This window comes from Hylaeus anthracinus, unplaced genomic scaffold, assembly GCF_026225885.1.
Source record: "Hylaeus anthracinus isolate JK02 unplaced genomic scaffold, UHH_iyHylAnth1.0_haploid 12001, whole genome shotgun sequence".
Classification (NCBI taxonomy): domain Eukaryota; kingdom Metazoa; phylum Arthropoda; class Insecta; order Hymenoptera; family Colletidae; genus Hylaeus; species Hylaeus anthracinus.
In genome coordinates, this window is record NW_026534348.1 from 19,527,859 (window position 1) to 19,540,305 (window position 12,447).

A 12,447-nucleotide genomic window follows, 5' to 3' on the forward strand; every position below is an offset into this window, starting at 1 on the left:
CGGTGCTCTATTTTGTATCCCATTCGGTTCAATTCAATACCCACTTTAAAATTAATAAAGCGGTTCCAGGGCACACTCGAGATATTCTCACGTATTGCGATTATTTTCCGTGCTCGTTGGAGAGGGAATTTCCGGTGGCGCGTATCAGTTTTTGCATAAATACGTAACTATGCACCGTCGCTCGAGTGTTGATCCAACGCGCGCATTAAATTTGTTATACCTTCGATTCGAGACTTCGATCACTTTCGAGAATACTCCTGACTTCGTGTTTCAATCTACTCGAATGCCATTAATTGCATACATCTCGTGCTTGAATTCATACATTTGCGTATAATTATGTTTGACTCCGTTTGCAGCGCTTGTCTAGGAACATTTCGGTAAACGATTTCTACAAGTTATTTCAATGGAGGCGATATGAGACCCATTCATCGTGTTTAAACTTCGATAAATTTCAAACTCCGTACTGCTTTCAAACAGGGTCAATCCATGCCAACTTGGACACTTTTTGGAGTAACATCTTAGATTTTGACGAAATTTTGATACGTTGTAGTCTTTAGTGATATTTGAACGTATTGTTGTAAACAAATGCCTTGATTTTATACCGGACATGTATTTAAAAATCTGAAAAAAATGAGTTTATAGTCCCATTTTTCCTCTTTCTAGTGGTACCCGTAGAAAGATGTTCAAATTGAACTTGGCTGAATGAAAATTGATTGAAAATTAGTTTTTTCGATATTTATATAAAAATAAATACTATTTAATAAATCTTACTTTTCATTTCGAAGATTTTAGAATTAGATATGCGATACATATTACTTTAAGAAATTAATTATATTATTCATGACAATAAACAGCAGGCCTAAAGAAATCAGCTGTTTAGATGATGTTTTATTTTCAGAAAAAGTATATTGCATTTCTGCAAACTGTTTACATATTAGGTGGACTGAAAAGTAATGTCGTTTTTTCAACTTGAAATACTTGCTTATCACTCACTAACTCATTGATTTTTATCAATCTGGCTTCAAAATTTTTACACTAAATGGCAAAAGGCTGTTGATAACGAGGGCGATTACATAATTGATTAAAAAAAGGAATTTATTAAAAATTTGTTTGAATTTAATGTAAAATAAACGACATTACTTTCCAGTCCATCTAATATTTTCGTATTGCTGTTATTAAATTACAGATTCCCCGTGTCTAATCGAGTATAAGCATGTGCGGAGAATAAACTATTAAGACTATTTCAACAATATTTGAAATGTACTCATACATTTTTCATATTACCCTGAACCACTAACGCGTAAAACCAGTAACCCAGTTATTTCTATTTCCAATTTTACTCAGTAGAGTTTTGAACAACACAGCAAAATTTTCCGAAATTTACCCACTGATAATTTTGATTCATGTTCCATACCGTCCTGCAACGATACAAATATGTCTCCCCAAATGCAAAAAACTTGTCACAGTAGTTCTACTCAACGAATATTCTTGTATAACAAAAACGTTGATTTTTTTTCTATTGAGAATTGTTTCATTCTTTTTGATTTCTGTCGTGTGGGCGTCGAAAACGTTGTTGCAGCGTTCGAGGATCCTTTGCCGCGGTTCTGCCACAAGGAATACGTAATTATGCACGCGCTGCTGTAAATTAGTTTATTACGCCACGGCTGGTAATTTTTATGGAGCAAAGAATGTGGGTCGCGTTAATGAAATTTACACCGAACGCTTAAAAACCTGGCTTCCTGTACACGTGTTTCGTCCAGAGGGTCTGATTAGCGCGCGCCCGCGACACCAACCTAGCGATAAATTATTCCCACGGTTCTCGCGTCTGATTTAAAATTATTGCCCTAGTTTGTTCCGGGATTATGGGACGCAGCATATTACTCTTCCGTAACCCAGTCTCGTATATGTGGCTGGCTAAGCCAGACGATTGTTTAACTCAAATATGCATAGTCTGTCAGATGAATAGCAGAACTGAATTTCCGTGACAGTGGCATGTATAGGACATTATTTTTTATCGATGGTCTTGCGTTTGGGCTATTGGTTTTAAATATTCCAATGAAAATGGACAATAGATTCAAGAGTTATTCACATTTTAGTGTCGGTACTTGGTGGACAAATAAGCCTCATACGATTAATTTCTATACATAAATTGCGTATACGTAACAATCCAACATATCATAAGATAAATACTGCAGTTAAGCGCATTTAATAGAACATTTTACTTATAAAATTTGTCATGTTTTATCAAATAAATCATATTTATTCTTTGCACGAAATTTCAATGCATAGTCTGCAATTAGCTTAATTTATATTTACATTGTACATTTCAAATAAGGCAATACGTATTATACATTGGCAATGTATTGATTATGCCAATACCACCTATTAAAATTCACGTAGATATATTGTAATTGGACCAAATAGAAAATATTAAAATCTGGTCTAAAATTAGGAAAATGATCACACAAATGCATGGAATATTAAAAAAAGTTTACGATGAAAACTGTCTCGAATAAAATACCTATTTTTAGTTTGTATCGTTTACTATCAACTCATTCATCTTCACCGTATCATTATCGATGCTTGCCAGTTTAAGACAGTTCTTATTGATATACAGTATGTAGTATTATTGTGAATTTTATACTTTTACGGTATGATATTTGCAAATATGAAAAATATACTCGAAAGATATGTAAAATATATTGAAATAATAATAGTAATAAGATTTCTAATAAAACTGAACGTGATAAATGCATAAAATCTGCAATCTAGATGTTACAGTACTATCTATGTGCTTTCCTTTTATGATTGAAATCTACTTGTAATAATGTTTAACTCTTCGATACAACGTTTAATACATTTGCAATATATTCTATTTTTAATCTAGTTGTTTACTCTCGTTGCCGTCATTTGTGATTAAATAAATTGATATATTATAGATTAAGAAATAAAATTTAAAGAAAAAGAAAAAATGTTCACTGCATCTAGTTATAAACACGACTGGGACAACTGTAATAATACCCCAGAGATAGTATTGTAATAAATTGTTTGGAGAAATTCATAAGCAAGCTCGTCAGCCGTTAATTTGTCGTCGAGCGGTAACAAATGTATTCTTCGCTATCTCGATCATTTTCACCCGATACGTCTATCGAGACAGTGAAATTCCACAGATCGAGCCACGAGTCGTCATTAATCACGCTTGAATAATGAGTTTTATCTGCAAATAATTAGTATCGACGTATTAGAGCGATGCATCATCCTTAATACAGCTTGTCAACTGCTGGCGTGTGTTACGATAGCGCCACGCTACAATGTGTTGTCGAAGTGCTTGTATCGTTTTCCGTTTAAAATTCTAAGAAACAGCTTAGAGTCTAATCATTTCGTAAACATTAACATTGTTTTAGTCCAGTTTGTATTGCAATATGCAAGGAATAATAAAGGGATAATAATAAATTTGTATAGCCAAATAAACGGATCCTTTAACTTTGGGTACAAAAGTAATTAGAATCATGAATTCGAGCATCGATAAATAAATGCACTAAGAAAGCAAAATATTTTTTCCAGTATGCACTTTTTAATAACAGTGGCAGCAGCTAGTAGGACCTGCCTTAGACTGCAGTTTCTTATGAGGAATAGCACTAGTACAATGCACTAGTGCAATCCAACTTCTTATACGCTTCTTCAATTCTTCTCTGCTCGTTGACATTTCGCCATATATTTGTTATTTAACCCTATAGTGCGCATTAATACACATATTCATCAACCGCATTTTTCTTTGATATTTTATTACACACCAGCATAAACAACAACTAACACCATTGGAAATAATTACTTTTTCGCGCCAAATCTGACAGTTGCTATCAGGATTTTTGCGGATTTGAAGAATTGCTCACTGTAGGGTTAAACTTGCTCCATAAATAAAAATCCATGGTAAATCAGAAGAACTATAGATCATTGTATGCATCTTAAATCGTTCAGAATGTATATAAGAAATTATAACATTTCATTTAAACAAGAGAGCTGATCTTCGTATTTCCTCTACATTTCCATCGATAAAAAGAGTTGTTTATGTATTGTTAATATCAAACGAATCTGTTAGGTCACCTGTTAAATGTCTTTTCTATTAGTGATTATGGCAGAAAGAATTCATTCAAGGTTGTTCCCCTTTCCTGCTGACCTTCTATTGCTCGCTGACGACGAATCGTTCGATTCATCTCTTTGCGAATTCGGCCATTCAGAGGTCCTCACGTAGAAAAGGAATTTAGCGAATCGAAGAGACAGTCGGCTCTGTCTATCGCCAGTAATCCCAATTACAGGAGACTTCCAGCAGATGGGAGTCCAGGATCACTGGTGGGGTCGAAGTTTCGGTTCCTTTGAAAGGATCGCTTCTGCCTCTTCATTCCAACCAGGACGTTTTCTTTTTTTGCAGCCACTTCCCTGTCGGATGTGTACGCTCTCTGGGGCGTCCAGAGAAGCAGGACTCGGATCGAGCGCGTCGCCTACAGGGACAAAGACATTACCAGAGCTGTCTCTCTTAGGAATCGTAGCAGGAAAGACAGATGGAAGGATTTAATTAACTGGATATCTGTCCCCTCGCTCGTAATCTTCGCCGTCAAAGATGTCTGGCTACACGTGCGCCGTCGTGTCGATTGGTCGCTCCATGGAAACGATCCCTAGAATGCAGCAATAATAAACTGTGTCTCTTAACGTTGGGGAAGACAGCTCGTTAACAAGCGTTCGTTCGTCTCGATTTTATGAGGCAAGGTGAAGGTATTTTAATTGGAAAAACATGTGTAAACACGTGTGATATTTAATACCGTTTTGCCATGCAAACGAACAGCATGAAATGTCAGAGCAAGACGCGTTGCTGGAAAGAAACGTCCCGAGCAACTTCGTGTCTTGCAGTAAAAGCGACGAGATCCGAGTTTACGAGCGGTTAGGCAATGATCGGGGCCCAGATGCAGGTAATGTCGCGACAGTCTCTTGAAAGAGTCGGGGCAATTCGTAACTCGAGTAACTCGGAACAGAGAATACGTTAAATTACGAAAAGTACACTTGCTTGCAGTTGCAACTGTATCGCTTTCAACTAGCAATATATTTAGTTAACTTTGTTGGTTAACGTATTTGTCAGTTTTATGCCTCAATAACCAGCGCACATTGGTAGATGGAAATTCGAATGAAACTCTTCTACCAATTGTAATATCAGCGAAGTCAGAAATTCCTCCTGTAGTCTGGTATTCCCAAAGACTACCTGGAGCTTTGCCAGTCTGACTAATTCTACATTCTGGTCCGCGATTCGGACTTATATCTCTCGTTTGCTGAACGACTACCAGTTGATATATCCATGTGTATGAAGCCTTCTATCTCTAAATCTGAATCGTGAAATGGCTGGTCTCAGTACATTGTTCTCAGTAGAATTTTATAATCTCATTGTTACGTACGGAATAGAGGTACTAGAGGTTGAAAAAATTCCAAAAAGTAATTGTTCCAAGATGTTATATAAAAGCTCTCATTGAGAGACAGATTAAAAAGATTATAGCCTATATCGTTTACGATAACGATACTACAGAACCATAATTAGTTCATTGTGTTTCTGTACGTTTCTAAAAATGTATCGATTATAGATAATCTTTAGATCGATGGAGTATTAATATTATATCAACATTGCATCAATTATTACTTCATTTATTAGCAAACTAGAGTACTGCTTGTTTACTTATCATCTTACACAATCTTATTATTATTTGAACGTATAAATAATACATTAACTATGACATCTGAAGTTAATTTATATCTGTGTACGGACAAAATAAATTTCAAATTTCTTCTCTCTTCATAAAGACTCATTTTTGTAGAAAACTGACGCCAAATAAAGTTTTGTTTACGTCAAACAAATAAGTTCGCGTGTAACTGATGACAAAGAGATTACGCAATAGCGGGTTAGCTAAAACCTGACTGAATCTACGAAATACGCCATTGATGTACCTGGCGTCCAGGTATTCAGTTGTGCTTCAAAACGCATCTTTACCAAATTCCAATATTCCTTTCTTATGCTATCCGAAGGGATATCTCTGGAAACAAATTTAAATATATATAAGTTCGTGAAAAACTTTGGCAATACGACAGACCTCCGCGGATAAACTTTGCGCAGCTCCAAGAGAAAGTTGACGAGTTCTTCGCACTTCGTCGTAAGTATTGATCGAACGATCATGGTTTTTCGACGATAAAACTCTCCACATATTGTAAAAAGAAAGATCACTGCAAAATTAAAGCCCAATAGTAATGATAATTACTGTAGAAATCGTAAAAGTAATAGTCTAAGTTCAACTAACTTTGGCGAGAAATCAGAGAAATATTTGATTCTATTGCGAAAGGACATCGTTGTACAGCTGAATACCTATTTTGCACGTTAAATTTAAAATGTACGGTTTTAGTAGAATCGATAATCATTCTAATCAGACATTTTGTTTTATGTTTCAGGTGAGTACCAACTCATTCATATCGAATCGTTATTCCAGGACAAGGTATGTTCTTCGTGTCCTGATCAAGAAAGGCGAGAAAACTAACTTATTATAAAGATGATGAAACATCAGCCCCAGGGTAAGATAAATCTCGTGTCATAAGTATCACCAGTCTCTGAAAAAAATCCCTCCCCCCAAAAAATTCCCCAAATGATCGGTGCATCTGCGGTATAATAGACAAAATTATTTAACCTGGGCTAACCCCTCCCCCCAGAGACATTTTTCATAAAAGCCAATAATAATTACTATTAAGTATCTATAAAATATCACATAATTTCTGTTAGGGGTCTTACGAAGGCTGTGTAGTATTCTGTCAGAACACAGTTCTTTCCAGGACTGAAAGTCCCTTCTTTCTTTCTCCTCCCTACAATACACCCAAAGGAATACGTGGTACTTAACACCGTGAAGTCACGCTTGACTCAGAGGACAGCAAGAAGAGCTCGTAAAAGAGAAACGCGGACATGTACGACACGCGAATAAAAAGCTCCCAATAATGCCATCTGCAACCCCCTTTACGACAGTATATCCGGCACGTTGGATCCTTCGTCTTCACTTTTCCACTTTTTCCACGTCTCCTGGTCCTGTAACCTTCTTGCAACTGTTACTTCTGGTATCCGCTCTTTCTTGTTGCTGATGACTCGCTGCACCATTTAGAGTTTAGAGATTATGGTTGCGCTTCATGATTCGTTTCTTCTGACTATTAGAACACAAATATTTTATTTTTATAACACTACAGCTTCTGGCCGAGATGGTAATGTATGCATGAGAGAACAATCTTTGTTACATCATTGCTCGATAATGGATGAGAATAAACACCTGAATGTTTATTGATTCCTCACTCCATATCTTATTTCAGTAATAATTTAAGGTACATTTTTGCATATTTCAATATGTTTTCTTCTAGCACAATGTATAAATTCAAAAGCAGAATTCTACTATATTATATGATAAGATATTGTGGCGACAACGTGTACAGCAACTATGACCTCGCTGTTATTTTCTCGACACTCTTAAAATTTAACCTTTTAAATCTTTCTTCGTCATTTATGACATCTGGCCTATTCTTTCTATATCCCGACTTTCAACAGTTCGTTTGGTCCTTCTTACTCCTTCGGTTCCCTTTTTCATTCTTTAATCATTCTCTAATCATTCTCTAATTTTCTTCCTTTCTCCATCATCTTAAACGTTTTTAAAAGCCAACCAAAAAACTTCTACAGCAATTGTTTTACCGAACCACCGACCGACAGGGATCTCTGTTACGCGCGCAACTACTACATACAGTGTTCATTTGTTAATAAATTGAGTTAAACCATGTGTGTTTTCGATAAGTACCTCCTCATCGGCAATCGGAAAAGTAGTCTTTACGAAAAGGAACATTTCCAAATTGATAAAAAGATTATATCAATCTAGCTGCTACGAGTATCATCTAAAATAATAACGTGTGCTTCAACAGTGAAACAACATTTCGAAACTCAAAAATATTTACGACATTAAATATGACATATTACAATAGGAAAAGGTTTCACCGTTAAACTCGTCATCTTCGTTTCGGTACAGTCTATTACCTACGACCCAACATATTTGCTTCCCTCCGATTTTGTCACCGACAAGTTTCAATACAACGAGAAGTTCGATAAAGTTCAATCCACTTGCAACCCTGAAATTACTTTGTGTTGAACGAAACTTATCTTTAGAGTTTCTCAATCGATCGCATGGAACGTCCATCTCCAAATATCTAGCAGCGTTAGTTTCTTGGGAGTCTGAAACTCTGCGTTCGTGAAAGTCCATCGTGCGGTCCTTTGAAGGCCACTGGCATGTTCAAATCGCGAGACAATCCATCAAAGCTTGTTGACAGCGGAAACCGCGTCCTTCGAGAGTTCGCTGCTCCTCGCTACCCGAAAAGGGCTGATATTCAAGGGTCGTTCAAACGGTTGAACCTCGACCGTGTCCTCCAAAAGCGAGAGAGGCTAAGAAGAGTGGAACTCTGCTTGGAAACTGGATAGAGGACATCTCGGCTGAAACTTGGCTGAATAAGCTAACGCCATCTCGAGCGATCAAAAGCGTTACTTATAACTTTGCCTATCGCCTTTTATCCAGGTCATTCTCGTCTCTCGAACTTGTCTACTATAGACGACAGAAAAAAATGCTTGCTTGGCTTTAAGGAGGACGTCATCTGATGCCAATAGTTGAAGGTGTAGGGGATTGGTAAGCTTCTTTACTTAGCTTTTCATAGAGCGTCTCGAACCGCGTCAAAGACTGAGGCGATTAGCAAGAGATGTTTAAGTACATAAATCTACTACTTATTCTATGGTTTACCAATATTCATTATATATAAATACTACGGGCTATGTTTTTTTTTCTTGTCTGTTTTATGTCGCATCGACTACAAGGTCATTAGCGACAGAACTATTTGTGATTATTTATATCTTAGAATATATATTGATGTCTTTGAGGAAGTCTACTGTATTTCTGATGTGGTCTTGCACTGTTAGGGCTGAGTCTGCTTTGATTTCGTATTTTTTCCTTTTCTGTTCTATTACATTCGTATAATAGGTGGTTTACTGTTAGACGATGGGTTTGGCAAAAATGACATTTGGGTGGTTCGGTTTTAGTGATGAGGTAGTCGTTGGTGATTTTCGTATGGCCAGTTCTTAGTTATGTTTCTTCATAGCCCACTTTGGACATCTGAATATTATAAACCAACCGTTGTTCGGTAGCATAAGGTTAACTACAATTTTCATGGATTCAGATGAATATGATGCGCGTGATTGAATTAGATAGATAGAAAAGATGATTTTAGTTATCTTTGTGTCATGATAATGAAATATGAAGATTAGCAATCACAAATAATGTCGATAGAGATCTTAAATAGGACCATCGCAATGTCTTCTATACGACGTCTTTTTTGTTTCTATTGTCAGTAATCTTAACATTTGATTATTAACGTGATCAAACTATATAAGCGTGGTATCGTAAGATCTAGTTGGGAACAGAAGAATCCTGCTCGGGGCTGGATAGAGATGACACCTCGGTTGAAACTTGGGTGAACAAGCTAACGCGATCAAACGACCAAAAGCGCTACTTATAACTTTGCTCGACGCGTTTTATCGTGGACCCTCGAACAAGGGACTGGGTCAGAGAACGAAGGATGAAGAGGAAACGGATGCTCGCGGTGAGACCTGTGGCATAGATACTAACGTTGGAAAAGGAAGGCACGCGCGAGAAAGAGTCCCGTCATCCGGAAGCACACCGATGCAACTTCTCACACTTTCCGCTTCCTCTTGTAGCTGTCAGGAAATTACCGGCTGCGAGCAACTTTTGATTCGACTACGACGGCAAAGGGACACGCTCGATCGTGACAACCCCTTTCTATTTCCTCGTTTTCTGATGCTTGGCGCGTTTACACGCGACGCTTTGGCCCCGTTAATCGATCGACCTGGTTACCTGTGAGTTAACTGAAATTCAATTAAAGTAAGTAAAAGAAACCGTCGTATGGGATTAGAGACAATGCATTTATTCTTTAAGAAAATTTAGAAAAAATATTTTTGTTCGCATATGCAAGGTGCCGCGCCTAAAGGACAAATTGACCTGAATCAAATTTTTGTATGCACTCTTTGGAAGATATCGAACAAATAAGGGTATGGGTTTTATAATTCGATTGTTATCTATTTTGTTTTAAAAATTATATAAAAATTGTCTTAAAATTCAATTTTACAGCATTTACTTTAGTATCAAAGCTCACATAAGAATACGTATTTTCAAAATTTTGTCTAGACAATTAATGGTAGTTGATTTTTACATAAATGTCCTATTCTAAAATAAATAATATTTATTAATATTTACTTTTATAGCTTTTTAATAAATGTGCATATACCTATTTATCATGCAATGTGTATACATTCTATTATATTGTTAAACTACCTTTTTTGCAATTTGTGTTTCAAAAGTTATGAACAAAAATTTATATTTATTTTTGAACTTTTCTTCGCACGGTTATTCCTCTGGACTTCAAAGGTATAGGTTAACGTTTGCGTTGTAAGAAATTGTCACCTTTAATTGTAATTGGAACTGTTCGAGGTCGAAAAGAAGGCGAAACAGAAGAATTACATAGAAGCAATCGCGACAAGTGGTAAAGTTATCGTTATTAGCGCGAACGAAACACGATTGAGGAGGTTCGAGATGGTAGCGATAAGTAGGATTACAGTCTTGACTACAGAGACGGGCAACAATATCGGGTTCCGATAATTTAACGTACTGTAAACCAGAGACCGGCAGAATTTTAATCAAATAACGAAGGAAGAATAAAGCTATTGAACAGCAATTTAATCACGACGTTTATAAGAAATTTTGGTTTTAAGAAGTATAATAATTCCGTTGGAAGGTATCCTCGTTGATAAAACATGGTTTCCTAACTTGACACTTTTAAAATAATAATTACTTTGGATGGAATTGGATGGAATAATAATTATTTTCTACAATTCTGTGTATGATATACTGTCATTTCCATACGTATTCTCTCTATGTCTCTGGAAGAAATTTACCTAACTTAAATGATAGGTTTGATCTTTCTAAATAAATGTTTTATTATAAGATTGTATATGAATAAACATTACACATATACATACTTCTAATGAGAAATTTATTCGGAAACATTAAACCTATAATTTAATTTAGGCAAATTTCTTCAATAGATATTGAAGGTACGGATACTTATGAGACTGACTGTATATCAGAACAAAGAATATTGGAAGGACTAATTGTTCTTCAACGAAAAACGGATACAAAGATGTTTATCTCCTGTTCGTCATTTCAAAACTTGTCTCTAAATGAGAATCTCGTCCAAGGGTGCTATTTGTATAAACGCTCGATCAGGGCGATTCTCCTTCTCTCGTGGAGGAATGGGGAGTTCCTTTGGATCTCAACAGGCAAAGTGCGAGTCGCGAACAGGAAGAAGGATGAAGAAAAAAACAATATTCGTCCGATAAAGCGACTTTCCGTAGGGGTAATAAAACGAACACCGTCGCCCGTAAAATACAGCGCTATATTTGTTTGCCGCAAGCACTTTGTATTGTTTACGAGTTGTAGCTCGCGCAGCCAAAGCGGTAGAATTGTCGACGGGACGCTGAACAGCGGGGACACCAGACCGTCTGGTATTTTGTACGAGCCGTGAAACCGACCGAGACTCGCGTCCTCCGTGACTTCATTATGAAAAGATTCCCCGTGAGGGACGCGGAATAAAAAGGAAACTGTTGGAAAATAGATATCCGCCTCCTCTCTGTCCGGGTTCTGCACTATGGAAATTCCTTATAATTTCACGGTGGACGCGTAGACAATGACGTTGAGCAACGAACGACAGACGTTGCGAAATAAAGTCGCGGGAAACAGTTTCACAGAGGCAAATTTAATTCCTTTAAGAAAATTCAATTTGTACGCCTTTTCTTTCCAACGCTGGCTTTATTATTGGCTCAGTTAACGAAAGATTCTATCACGTGCAAGATGGTGAATGCAGAACGGAACTCTTACCGGAATTTAAAAGATATCGATTCTTTTCATTTTACATTTTACGACAGTTTGTGTTTTTATGATATTATTTTGATAAATTTATGATATAACTTGGAAAATTTACTATTGTATGTCAGAATTTGAATTGAACTCTTTGCATGCTTAGCGTGCCTTTCAGAAGTTTACCTATTTTGGAGGTCGAAGGGATCGATTCCTTTTATGCTTATTGAACGTTCTAGATTTAAAAAATATCATGTTGGAAAAACTGTGATAAAATGTATAAAATTGGTTATTGCCATTTTCTAACAGCTATGTGTTTTATGTACATATCCTGCTGATTGTGACGAGAGTAAAGCATTACTAAAACGGACTATGTATATAAAAAAAAATCATTTTATTTTACCATTTTATTAACCTTCGTACT

The 12,447-nt window shown here is 36.4% G+C and overlaps 1 long non-coding RNA gene across 1 annotated transcript in view; it reads left to right on the top strand.

The window, feature by feature from the left end:
- The window catches only part of LOC128891313 (uncharacterized), a 495,141-nt gene extending 488,528 nt beyond the window's left edge, over positions 1 to 6,613 (top strand). The window contains exon 3 of the long non-coding RNA XR_008460797.1: positions 6,481 to 6,613. This is a non-coding gene — a long non-coding RNA (uncharacterized LOC128891313). The remainder of the gene's footprint in view (positions 1 to 6,480) is intronic.
- The last annotated feature ends 5,834 nt before the right edge of the window (positions 6,614 to 12,447 follow it).